This window comes from Ooceraea biroi, chromosome 3, assembly GCF_003672135.1.
Source record: "Ooceraea biroi isolate clonal line C1 chromosome 3, Obir_v5.4, whole genome shotgun sequence".
Classification (NCBI taxonomy): Eukaryota; Metazoa; Arthropoda; class Insecta; order Hymenoptera; family Formicidae; genus Ooceraea; species Ooceraea biroi.
Window position 1 is genome coordinate 11,974,884 of NC_039508.1, and position 13,661 is coordinate 11,988,544.

At 43.3% G+C, this 13,661-nt stretch overlaps 1 protein-coding gene and 3 long non-coding RNA genes across 12 annotated transcripts in view; 3 read left to right on the top strand and 1 right to left on the bottom strand.

The window, feature by feature from the left end:
- The window catches only part of LOC105277036 (protein kinase C-binding protein NELL1), a 66,979-nt gene that overhangs the window by 32,012 nt on the left and 21,306 nt on the right, over positions 1-13,661 (bottom strand). The gene's annotated exons all lie outside the window — the stretch shown is intronic.
- Positions 1-13,661, top strand: part of LOC105277035 — a 28,584-nt gene that overhangs the window by 1,105 nt on the left and 13,818 nt on the right. For 2 of the 7 annotated variants that reach the window (XR_003406302.1, XR_002193106.2), the window contains exons 2-3: positions 10,719-11,660; positions 11,793-11,958. This is a non-coding gene — a long non-coding RNA (uncharacterized LOC105277035). The remainder of the gene's footprint in view (positions 1-10,718; positions 11,661-11,792; positions 11,959-13,661) is intronic. The other 5 variants (XR_003406304.1, XR_003406303.1, XR_003406305.1 and 2 more) reach the window with 5 other exon arrangements.
- On the top strand, positions 426-3,294 carry LOC113561615. The gene is made up of 2 exons (XR_003406308.1): positions 426-507; positions 654-3,294. It is a non-coding gene; the product is annotated as an uncharacterized LOC113561615 (long non-coding RNA).
- On the top strand, positions 5,085-9,005 carry LOC109610828. 2 transcript variants are annotated; one of them, XR_002193113.2, is made up of 3 exons: positions 5,085-6,217; positions 6,451-6,749; positions 8,681-9,005. It is a non-coding gene; the product is annotated as an uncharacterized LOC109610828 (long non-coding RNA). The 2 variants fall into 2 exon arrangements; XR_002193112.2 differs by having other exon boundaries at positions 5,085-6,749.

Genomic DNA, 13,661 nt, shown 5'->3' on the forward strand with positions numbered 1-13,661 from the left:
CGCCAGTGCGGCATAAGCGGCCGCCACCTCGCGCGTGCTCGTTCGATCACCAAACGGTCAAGGTTGCCCGGCTCTAGTTGGCCGGCGACTCGCCTCACGATAGTGTAATCCCCTTTCCCTCGATATATACATTTTTTTTCACGTCGATGAGGTTCAGGGGAGAGCGAAAGCGCGGAGGAATGATATTATCCGCGGCTGTGCGGTGAACGCGACGGCGTTTCCGCAACTGCGGCAGATTCTGCAGGCGCTCCTCCGAAAGCTTCGATCACCTCGGGGACGCAAAGATCGCGAGATCGATTCGGTTCGTGGTGGAGTTCAGTGTAGATCCTGATCGCAGTCGCGCGGCAACGAAACTCTTCGATATTGCGATGCATTCCCAGAAGAAGTCGCCACGCGACATTATGCATGCAGGTATAACTTGGCATAGCTCATCCATGCTTGTCCGATGCTCAATATTTCAACGGCTGAGGAATCTGTCACGTTTATCCGATATAGTACGCGCATCGGGTACGTATAGATACACAAAACATGACATACGTCCGTCCCGGTATAAGGAAATGTGGTTTTATACAAGATCTGCAATATTTATAATTGAGCATTGAGCGCACGATCAAGATGAGTTGTTTATGAATTCCTGACATTTAATGTTCCAGTAAGGATATTACGATATATCGAAAAATCTCACACAGATGTAACTGGTAATTTATACTTTTTATAAATTGTTACGCTTTTTTTATTGTTTGTGATTCTGAATTTTGTCAGTTAAAAGGATATAACAGACTGCACGGTTTATTATCTGTTTAATAAATGAATAATAAAAGAAATATTACAGTCGACTAGAGAGAAAGAAAAGATTCAAGTAGTGAGAGAGAAAAATGTCGCGACATCATTAATTTTAGTCTCTGTCATGTGTCTCACAATTCGTGCCTCACAGAAAATAAGAAAAGGAGAAATCTATTTTATTCTTTATTCTCTGCAATATCGTTCACTTTCTAATTTCAATGTCGCGTTATAAATTTGGAGCGTTTGACGAAGGGGAGGGTAACTGACGTGGCGCAATGCGGATGCTGGATAAATATACTCGCATTTCGCGGCTTATATGAGCGCGCATTGAAATTTACATCGCGGATTAAGTGCGAGGCAGGGGATGAACGCAAAGTGTTAGCGTAACGCATAACGAGATTCACAACTGCGAGGCACGAGGCGAGCCTAATCCTCGATTATAGCATGCGACCCCTTTATTAATACGGCCGCTTTATTAATACGGCCGGTTATAGCAATCGAATAACAGAGCGCTATAAATAAGCCAATACAGCGCGTGATTTTTATTGCCGTATAAATTATCTTTCAGCACGCGCGCGTCGAAGACAAAACGATTCGGAATATTGATTTATATACATACGAAATGCGCGTTATAATATGTACATGACGTACATAACGACTACATGATTACGCGAATGTAGACGTCATTTCATGTAATCACGAATGCGTCATAAAACATAAATTTATATCCGATCACTCAAAATAAAAAATTGCTCCACCACTCGCTCTAATTAACGAGGTAATATTTTTGTATTAATTAGTTTTATTTTAACATTTTAATATTTTTTCAACTAGTTTTATTTCTGTAGTCTAGAGACTCGGGGAAGCGCAGGTGCGTTTCGGTGTCCGCTAATTGCATCCCCTAACAAAGCGCGCTAAGAGGCCGAGCGATATTCCATTATCAGTTGTGTACACACGTTGATTAGAAGGAGCTCAAACCTGCTCTGCGGGTGGTCTTTGGCGATAATCTCAATCTGAGATCTCGGAGATATAAGCGTGCACGATTAGGTAAGAGCGCATAACGGGGAAACTATGCGAGAAATCCGTCAGTATTACATTCGCGTCGTGAACAATGGCGTTGACGCGCCGCGTCAATATTTGCTCCGATACTCCGGGGATCAATTGCAATCTCTTCCTCTCTGCTCTCGTTTGCCTAAACGAGATTAAGCTATTTTCCACGCGTGGACCTCCTCGTCAGTCAGGTGCCGCGACTGCGACGCGAAGATATCTAAATCCCGCCTCGTTCTATTCTTAATAGAGGTGCCGCCGTGATTCTCTCTCCCTCTCTATCTCTCTCTTTCTCTCTGTCGCTCTCTTTCTCTCTCGCTTGTCTCGCTCGATCGGCCGTTCGGCCACGACAGGGAATTCAGAGTTCTTTATGACGCCCCGGAGACTGGCTCTTTATAGGACACCGTGCACGATGCGTCAGTCTGCGCACGTTTCCGTCACATCTCTCGATAACAGAATTATTTAATTTTGATAGAATATCGATACTTTTACTATTATAGTTCAGGGGAGCGGCTTCTTCGGTCAGCAATTAAATGGCATCTCGCGGACGCATCGCGATGTGATTCATCGGCGTGAACAGATGAGACGTGAAATCGTAATTACGCGTTATTTTTGTGCTCGCATCGGCCCTTGGACGCGTAAAATATTCAAGGGCCAATCGCGAATCGCGGAGCTATCGATCAATTTACGTTCCACCGCGAAACCATCCCATGCACGTCGGCTATTGATCAAGCTGCTCATCGGGCCAGGGATATTTAATGGTACATTCGCAGATATTTCCCATTATCGACGAACGCATTAGCGGGTAATTTCACACATTCGATAATCGCCATGACAGCGTGGCATTCGTCTCTTTAAAATTCCTAAATTGATATACAATTTGCAAACTAAACGAGGAATTAAGCATTCATGCAAAAATGACGGAACACCCTGCGTGACGAATTATGCTTCATTGATATGTAAATTTTCGCCGCTGCATTAAATGATTACGAGTACCTTGGCGCTGTCGACCACCGTATTCCAGTCACGTGCACTTCCTGAACTGGTAAGATAAACTCGGCGAATCAAAAAGTTCGGTAGCAAAATTACGTGCCGCTGTGTGAGGCGACCCCTTTAATCCTCTCTTAATTAAAGGGGTGGCCAGAGCAGCGACGGTGTAACTCGCTTATATCGTTTCTCGATTCCAGCGGAAAAGGAAAGTAATCCCGTTCGTTGTTATTCGCCTCCAATGATCAGCTTACTTTCGGTCCAATTATCGAAGCACGCGATGAAGATGAGAACGAAAGTAAAAGCGCGTGAAAAAAGTGAGAATCAAGCAGATTTATTTCTGCATAATTTATGTGCGATATACTAAATGATATAGTAAAACATGTAGAAACTGTCTCAACGATATTAATCAATATAAGTACATTGGAAATCATGAAAATTAGAGACACTGAATAAAATTACGGAATTACAAAAAAATTACAAAAGATATAATAAATCTGTAAACACTTAGAATTAATGACTTTTAAAGCAACAACGAGGTTTTAAAGATCGGGAGCAATCAGCCAGTTCAACAGATCTGACAAATCCCTTGAAGTTCGAATAGCGCTACAATATTATTCAACAAACAATATAATACGGTAAACCGATGTGTAGCAAGGCCAGAGCGATGATTGTATAACATAACTCGACTGCCTGCGTCCGCAGAAATATATCCCTGTTTAAAGGGAACAACGCGAGCCGTGCAAGAGACGCATTTCTGCTCCATTCCCGAAATAACGTTGTCACTCAGGCGCGAGTATTAAAAGCTGCAGTCCACTTCGGCAACGTATGGGCGTGTCATGGGGCTAATGAAGGGCTGAAACGTCAGGTTTCGCGACAGGATAGTAAGCCAGAGACCGGCTAAGACGAACGGAGAAGGACAGAGAAAGAGAGATCGAGAAAGGAAGAGGATAGGGCGCGTTTCACGGGCGAGAAAATCCGCGAAGCTTTACGAGCCAACTACTATTTTTGCGACAACTCGTAAGCCGGCTGCAACGGCGCTGCTTTACGAGGCGAGACACATCGAGACAGACCCCGTGACGCGTTTCCAAAATGATGCTTCGCCACGGGGACGCGTGAGAAACGCTCGCGTCTCTCCACGGTGCAAATATCTTTGCAACATCGTGGCCACATTGTCGGGCGTCCACGGTGCACCTTCGCGCACTGACACGTTGATCCGCCGCGACCAAGTCCGACATCCCCGAGGATTAATCGCGCGACAGGACGCCCCAGACTCGAAGCGGACTAAACTTTTATTTAAAAAACGAGAGAAACGCTGCCGAGATTTATCGTGGCCTTTAACACTCGGGTTGTTCCTTTGTACGCGACGCTCTTCACCGCCCCCTAGTTAAATTAAGAATTTCCGTCTCCCCGGTTGCCCCTTTAACGATTAGACAGTCCCCCGGTCGACGAGGGTGGGTAGCACCCTAAACTCGTTGCCACCGTCGAACTTTCGTCATCGTTCCTGGGATTAATAGTCGTTTCGCCGGAGGAGGCGAGTTCGTATATCGCGATACGTCGCGACCAGACCGGATGGAGTCGTCGTCGGTTTGACGGATCGCAACGATCCATAATCCGGCGTGTCAGGTGCATACGACATTGTAATTGGCTGTTGGTGGCTGGTGGCACCGGCTTCGTTTCTGTCGCGGACGTAACGATATCGTAAATTCAGCCACGTGTCATTAGCAATGAAACTAGCTGTGTCGCATTACATCGAATATTCCCGAAGTCCCCGGGAACGACACGTGCACCCAAGACCACTGTATCTGATCCGCGTATCGCTGGTGATACGTTTGACAAGCGTTGCGGTGGGTAATCAGCTCGTTACCGGTTTCGCGATTTCGCCGGATCAGGATTAATTGGCACGCCTGGCTGTCATAATAAATAGCTTACGATTGCACATGCAAGCTTTCGTTTGACTATCATCCTCATCAAATGAAACATAGTTGCTCGAGGGAGCGAAGTGTTTGAAGCGAATATCGATTCGTGCCAATCGAAGATGAGCTGAGCGAGCTAGGTCCCATACAGCACCGACAGATTGCAGAAACGTTGCAGAAATCTTGCATTGAAAGATTGCAATATTGCATGGAAGTTGCGGAACGTCTCTGCAATGTTGCTGCAACGTTGCAGTAACGTTGAAATGTCCGCCCTAGGAAACATTGCAGCAACATTGAGATGTGTGCTCCCAGAAACATTGCAAAAAATATAATAGTATAGTAAAAGAGAGTAATTTATATTGGTCCAATATTATAAAGTAATCTGTTTTTAGCTAATACTTAATTATGATTAAATGGGCAAATTTAATGACTTCGGAATGCTTGCGGCGTGCGTGGACGTTGTCCATGGGAACCTCTGCCGCAAGCGCAAAAATTCTCAGAAAAATTATTATCGTGCCAAGGCACGTACTTATATAACTGTGAAGCTAAATCTTAACGTCGAGTAAGAACTCGACATATGCACCACCCAGTGGTGCGGAGCGAAAACGCATACAACTTTGCAGGATCATTTCGGTGCAATATTGCAATTGTATATCTCTGTAATATCTCTGCAAAATTACATGCAACTTGTAATGTTGCAACATTCCTGCAATAAAACTGGAAGCTTACGTGCTGTATGGGGTAGCATCTATTCAGACGATGGACTTTTGTTTCAGTGTTGGTGTGAATGTTTTAAGACGTTTCTCGCCTTTACAGGCATTTACTCGGAATGGCAATTAATTTAGAAACGTTGAGATCGGATTACCAAGCGGAATAGGATCGGCTTATTTAATCTTCAAAGAAGCGCCGCGGCCTCTTTCGCAATTTGAGCGGCGCGACTTGCAAATGCAGTTCCTATACCTGGAGATTAATTGTGACTTAAGTACACGGCGGAAGGAAGGATTATAGCGAACTCACACGACACCAACCCAATCGGTCGCGCAGCGTCTCGACACCTTGGCGCCACTCACGTACACACCACACACTCGTCCAGTCGTGTACTATACACACTACCGCTCACAGTAACTGCACTATAAAGTGGACCCTCCGATATTATGTTGCAAACGTGCCACTTTGTTTAATTAGCACTGCTTCCTTCGAAAATTTATTTCTCACGTTGCATGTTGCAAACTTCACTGAACAACTTAAAAATTGATGTACGTCCTTTTTGGTTTTTTAATATATTGCGATTTTCGAATTGTACAATTTGTTGGCGAACGACAATGTCTTAAATTTATATGTACTATCGTAAGCCGTTCTGCGGCACTAAACGATATCGATCGAGATTTAGCGAGATGCGATTATAGTGCCCTCGACGGCGACAGCTTAGAATAAAATATGGCGGAATAGAACAACACGTGCCTAATTTCATTCCCGCTAAAATCGTAAGATAAAAATAGTCTACGCTATTAACTTCAAACATATTTTTTAACATTACAGGCGTTGATTAGTTATAACTAAATGTTGTATGTTAAAGACGATTGTTTCATATCTTTTATTAAAGATATTTAGAAAAAGATATTTTTAGAAACGATATTGTGGTTAATTTTCTGAGAGTTTTATATTTGATTTATACATTCAATCGTACACTCGAGTAAGACTGCAATTTTCGTTGCAGGCAGTCCATTATAACATTACCGTGCAGATCTGCATAATATCTTACATAACAGAGAAGAGAAGAGTAATAGAAACGGTTACTCATCTCCAGCCTCTCGGAATTTACATGTCTTTGCTAAGAAAATACAGGAGCTGGGGGAAGCGGTAGTGTAATAACGTTCATGTGCGACTAGGACGACGGCGGCGGCGAAATTGCCCGACTGGAACAGGCGCCAGTCGGAGAAATAACGAGAAGGAAGAATAGAGGAATGAAGGAAGAATAAATATACGCGAGGCAGCTCGGAGGAGATCGGCGAAACGGTATGAAAATGATTTTCCATGGGGATTTATGGCAATGCTTCCACTTCGTGATCAAAGCCGCGCTCGCTCGATTGCTCGACGCCATTTAGGCCTCCAGAATATATACGTATTTCAATTTCCTGCCTTAATTAATTTCCTGCCCGGTGCTTTGAAATGGATTTCTGTCCTTCTGTACGCAAAGCCCTTAATTTACACGAATAATGTTAATTTAGTCGCAGAGTTTGCTAAACTCCCATGGCACATGCTGAAAAGTCCTCTGTTCTTCAAAGAGTTTCTGTCATCTGTTGATACATTTATTGCGTTTAATCCGAGAAGCGAACCGCGGCGAAATTTACGTTATTCTCGAAAGAATATAAAATGCGTTGTATATATTATTTATCTGAAAAGATAATCTGAATTCTATTATGAGTTTTTCTGACTAATTTTCGAAAACGGGGTAGTAGTGCTCGTGATAAATCACAGCCGATGGACGTAAATAGCACAATTACGCGAGATTTAGGACTGCTTCGCTTCTCGTTTGATTCGTGCACGAGAAGCTCGAAGTGCAACATTAAATGCGCTACGTGAAAATGTGTATTCGCTGCTGGAGTACCCTGTAAATTTGCTGGCTGTTGTAAAGTCAACGTTTCCGTGGGACGTGAACGAATTTATTTGCTAAGGATTCGTCGCTCGATTCGCATGCGACATCGGATTGATTTAACGGCGTTGTTAAATGTTAAAATCTGCCGCGATGCGTACCGTGAAATTAATAACTTCCGCGACAAGCGCGATGTCGCGCTTGTTCTAGCCGTTAGATTTACCGGTGCATTCGTCGTAAGACACTTATATATCTTGTCACGTATGTTGCGACGGTATGCTGCTGTCTTTGTCACTTGTAGAATTTAAATTGGTACCAAAGTTGCATGAACCGTTTGATATAATGACACGGGTCGTTATCAAGTTGATGTAACAGTGTCTCTATTATGGATAAATACTTAAAAGGAGGCAAGAAATTTGCATATGAGATAAACGACGTGCAATTTGTGTTTCTTGATGAAAAGAACAAAGATATGCAGGTTCTAAAGAGATTATATAATATTAGCTAATATCCATTTGGTCACTTGCTACTACATAAAACTTGGAATGCATAAGTGATATCAGCTTTTTCAAAGTCGAATGTTTCTAGTACGAGCTGATTTTATCGATGCCCTTGCACGAAAGCGTCCAAGCACGAGCCTCTCTCGTGGAAATGGATATTTTTAGATAAAATTCTAGTAATTTGGCCCCACGGAAAGAAAAGACTGATTAATGCATGAATCTAAAAATACGTAAGCTTATACGGAAAGTTTACACGAAACGGAAGTTTGCGAAACGGAAGTCAAACGTTTACTCTCTTCCTTGCTTCATCAGTCCTTTGCGAAATATGCTTGTTCCTATGTTGTTCATGAATTATACATTATCAGCTACGAATACTATTCACTTTATTATCCATAATTTTCGTATGTTAATGATATCGATGATAAATAAGTTCAAGTTCTTTATTAATTTCTTTAAAATTGATTTTTATAAAACTTGGAGCACTTCACATTTTTATCGAATCCTTAAAAATTCCGTAAAAATTGTTTACAAAATGAATTAATAATTTCGATACAGAAACACTATAAAAATAAAAAGACATGTAATATAAAGAGTATCACAATATATTTTTTCGAAAAGTATTTCTTGTGATATCTCGAGCCACGCAAGCGATATAAACAGTTTATTCACATTTAGAAACAAAAGATTTTCTGAGGGACTCCCAATAATTCCTTCACGATTCTTCATGACTCAACTTTCCCTTCAGTCGGCGCGCCTGCATCTCTAGAAAGCACAATAAGGAAATCAGAGTGCATTAGTCGCGACCCCGTGCAATGAAGCGCAGAGTCGTGTATTGACAGTCATCCTCCTTTCAGATGTACAGCTTCCGGCCAAAGGGGTGCGAAGGGTCGATCGATAAAGGAGGTCGACGGGGGTGGCCGAGGGGCACGCTTAAAGGGAAGTGAAATACGCGTGAAGAACTGCACTTTCGTAAATTCGGACGAATCACTTCCGTTCGATGCCTCCTCATCGTATTTAACGGGGGTGATTGCGACTGGATCGTGCGTGACGAAGTGGAGAACGAGCAGAATTTATAGATAGAGTCTCTGAAAGAGTTGTAAAATTATGGCTTTTAAAAACATATCGCTAATGATTGTAGATAAATTAAATATAGTACAAAAACTTTCTCTAAGAACAAAATTTGTTGCAACTTTATCATTAAATAAGTTAATTGCCTGAACAGAAATATTAATTCAGCAGTAAAACAATGCTATTAATTATATAATTAGAAGAACTGCGCTTATTATTGTTAAATTTTTATCACACATTGAAGTTTCCTTTATATCATTCATTGAAAGTAACAGGATCCGGCATCATCATCATTATTACGGAAACCAAGTGAGATCGAAATTTCGAACGTATTATCCATTTTTCATCTATATCTGTTAACTAATTAAAACATGCGCGCGTGCCTATATAGGTGTACCTACACCTAATCGCATTTGAATTGCAAAATACATTCATCGACCGACATATCTGCCAGTCATCATTTCCACCGCCAGTAGTCGATCGAGGACGATCGACAAGTCTAGCGGCCTTTCGAGAACGTCGGAAATCGCGAGTCGTCCCGTACATAATCCATGAGATCGGACTAGAAATAATTAATGCCACCATCATATGAGCGTTATACATTGGCTCGCGTTTTTAGCGAAAGTAAATTACTCCGCAAACAATGTTCCTCCGTTCTAAAATTAGGCAGATACATATGTAATACGGGTTTCCCCTGGTCAGCTGGAGAACGCGAGGTTCCGAAGGATGAAATTCAACATTCACGAGGCGACAATATTCTTACGAAACAGCTTGCGAATATTTTTGAAACATTTACGAGAGAACCGTGTGCGGTGCAGGAAAACGTAGAATTATTCTCAAGACGCTTAATAATCCCTCATCTTTCAAACGTAACATTAATGTGACACAAGATGTTTCAATAACGGCACTCGCAACGTTGTTCTGCAACCCAGCATAATACCGGCGAACCAAATATTTTAAGAAAATGCTGCGGTATGAAAGATTAATATTCTCACATGCAATCTCAGTTTATTATTTCCGTCTCTCTGATTCACGTTTGTGACTGCACCAGCGGGATCGCGCGTCCTTATGATCCCGCCAGGTTCACCGGACTTAATGCAACCAAATGGAGGCCTGGTCGGAAAAACAAGCTAACGAACATACGGCGTCCCGCAGGAGACCCTTCTGGCAGGCGCATGTGGATAGAGTCGGCACGCGTCCGCGAGGGGAAACGCACAAAAGGCTGGGAAATGGTGAGCGAATTGCTCATTATCGAGTGGTCAGGATATACGAGGGATGTCGGAGTCCCGTCGGGATTTCACGGCTATTCCTGGAAACAAGCATGGTGGCCCCGTTTAAGGGAAGGGGGCGGCGACGGGTGGGTCGCCCCCATCCGAAATTGCGGATTCGCCGAGGGCGAGGATGAATCGCGCGAAAATTGTCTCCACCCTCGGTCGCCCTTCACCCACGCTTTTCACCTCCCTCGGGGTGCCGGCTTTTCAGGCCACGCTCGTTCGAACCTTTTGTGTATCTTAAGGGCCGTCTAAGCTGTGGAAGCTCCGCGATCCTGGAAAGTGTAATCGTCGCTGATTGTGAAGGCTTTTAGCAGCCAAGATGCAACGACAGTAGAGAATTACACGCGTTATACAGAGCGTGTGTATTGTGACGAACGAGAGATGATACTGAAAATCAACGAATCTTGGTATCGTTGAATACGTCTTTTAATGTTTTGAGTTTAAATTTCTTCATCGGAATATTCAATGAACAATCAATTAAACATTGACAGTATTACAACCGAATTATTCTTCTTGATAAACAATTACTTGTTTTAATCAACCGTTACAGAGAGATGATGGAGAAAGCTCGAATTATCAAATTATCATGGGAAAACAAGCAGAAGGAGCCTTCAGTTAATAAAGTCCACCTCGATCCTCGGAGCGTCTCCTGCTGTCTCGTAAACGAATCCCTAATTACGGCGAGGGGATGTTCCCCGCAGGGGCTTTTGCACCTGTCCCGAAGTGCTGCCACGACAGGAGCGTGCCACACCGGAAAAAGAACGGAAGAAAACGTGCGCGCGCGTGCCGAGAAGAGAGAACAAGGAAAAAAAAGCAGGAGGCACGTTAACTCCCATGTGGTTTCCGACAGACCGTGTCGTATGAACGCCTGTAAGAAGGGCGCGCCATGTTGTCTGGCCATCCCGCATTGCGCCAGTAAATTCGGTAAAATCCCGGACATAAGTCTACCCGCAGTATCTTGTCTATGACCAGTCCTCTTTATTTTTCCTTGTCCTCCTGTTCGTCTCGCTTCTGCTCTCTACTTAGAATTATCGCCTCTCGGTTCCTCCTAATCTTGTGGGATTTTCCTTTCAGTTAACACCGATGGCGACCATGCTGTTTCGCTCCTCGGGGTTTCGATCTCAGATAAGGAATCCGGAGCAGTCGGTTTCTCGGCGGTTTCGTGATCAGCTTGCTGACTCGCAGCAGAAAGTTCCGATGTTTGTTTCCGCTGTGCGTACTTCTCGGCGAAGCGAAATAGCCGCGCGAAGCTAACTTGTAAGTGGCATCGTCGGAGATACCGCACCATACGTTATTCTGGGCTATACACATTTCCAGAATAATAAACTGCGTATCAAGATCTCCGACTCTTATTCGTAAATGCCAAGGAACCGAGAGGTACAGAACGGAAACTTACAAATGCGCGCACGAACATGGAAATCGGACTAGCTGGGCAAGATATTTCACCGTCAAAAATTATTGAAAGCCATGAGAGATGAAGTATGATGTCTAAGTAAGTAAATTTTGAGCGATATAAAATTGATGTCGAGTCGCTTCAGAAAATAATTCTGGATAATCGCGGATAAAAAGGAAGCTGTCGCTTTAACGCGAAATGTACATTTGTTACATTTATCCTGCACGCAAGCAGGATAGATATAGACGCTAAAGGAGCTTCTAAATGCAGACACTGCAGTACGTGCGTGAAGCTACTTTCGTATCATGTCTGTCTCGGGGATCGACTGGAAACGAAGCGAGAAACTCGAGGCAATAAGCCAGCAGTCGTCTTTACAGCCTCACCAACACACGCACGCGTAAGTCTAGCTTAAGTTTGTAGATTTTTTTGCGAGAATGTACGAGCTGACTCGCGCGGTCCTTCCTTACTCCTCCGCCGTATTACTGCTTCGACGACAAAGGTGAAAGATCGTAAAACGACGAAGAGATGGTACCGCTGGTTCCCGATATATCTTACTTTGCCCCGATGCACTCTTCATTGTTATAAATTAGCTCCCGTTTCGGTGGAGAAGACTTTTAGAGGACCCGAATAACTTCCAAGAAATCCAACCTTGGCGAGCACCCTCGTTTTGATAATGCTGATAAAATCCGCGGATGTTTTAGCGATCGTGTCATCAGCCACATCGTGCGCGTAATATTTACTCGACGCGTCTCCTTTTCCTAATGCGCTATTGAAATCATGGATCTTATCGCGGGGAAACTGCATCCAGAATGACTCTCTCAATTAAACGACGATCTTATTGCCGATTCTCTTGATCATCGTCGTTTCTCCTTGTTCGAATGTCTCTTAGTTCTGCTGAGTTCTCCGGGCGATCGGAGTGCTCGAGAAAGCTCTCCATAGATTATATTACATGATCTAATGAATCCGATTGTTCCCTTTTATTTATGAATTTAGTCGGAGCGGTCTAATCTGGAGAAACAAAAGAGTTTTGCTGAAATGATTTCCGTGGATTGCTCGTATTTCTTCAATGTAAGGGAAATGTACCGCCGCTAATCACCCTTAATGTAATGAGTAGCGGACGTAATAAATGTGAAGTGCCACTTGATAGGGATCGTTGGATTCGTTATCCTCTTATTATTTTCGTGAAAGGTAACACGTTCTATGGCGCTCCACTTAGGATAATGGAGGTAGCCTTGACATCGTCGAGAAAGTTGTTTCCATCATTACGTTAGTTTTCTCGTAATCCAGCAACTCGAGGAAAGCAGCATAAAGAAAGAAGAAAGACTACTCAAGTATTCAGAACGCTGTACGTACATGTGTGAGTAACTCGATGCTTCAACTTACACTTACACACTTCGGAACCTTTATGGCGTCGAACGTATGGGACTAATTTAAATTTACTTGGACGCCTTCGCCACGCAAACTCGGCACATTAAATGACAATCGGTCTGTTAATTACAGAACGCGTCAACTTCTTGAAGCTTCACGGCGCGTTTCGTCGGGACTTACCCGGATAACGTCACCTTCTCCATTTGTTAACACTTTCTCATTACGGACGCGCTAATTGTGATGGGAACACGCGATGCTACTGGCTGAAATTGTTAATTCGACCGTACGACCTCTCGTCGTAATTGCGTTTTTCGAAGGTCCTCGAAACCGAATAGCCCGCTCCTGTATGGTTCACCGTACATTATAAGGGGGGTCAGGCCAGGTGTCGACGTATCCGTATGATCTACCTGCCTAACACCTGCTTTCGCGGGAGGTGGAATTATTCTAAATCTAATAGACTTATGGTGTCTACATGCAAAGAAAAGTATGAGTTCAATCAAATTGTTTTGAGACAAAATTTTCCTTTTTAATATAAGTTCTAATAGTATAATACTCTGACAAATTAATTTAAAATTGAAGGCCGAAAGAACTTACGTTTCTTCGTGGCGGAATTAAATTCACTCGCTCACGGCTTAAGCGTTATGCAATAGATAGAAGAAGCAGAACTTAGTCGCTTACGTCATCGTCAGTTATCACAGCGAACTCGATTTAATTTTGATTATCACGAGCGGG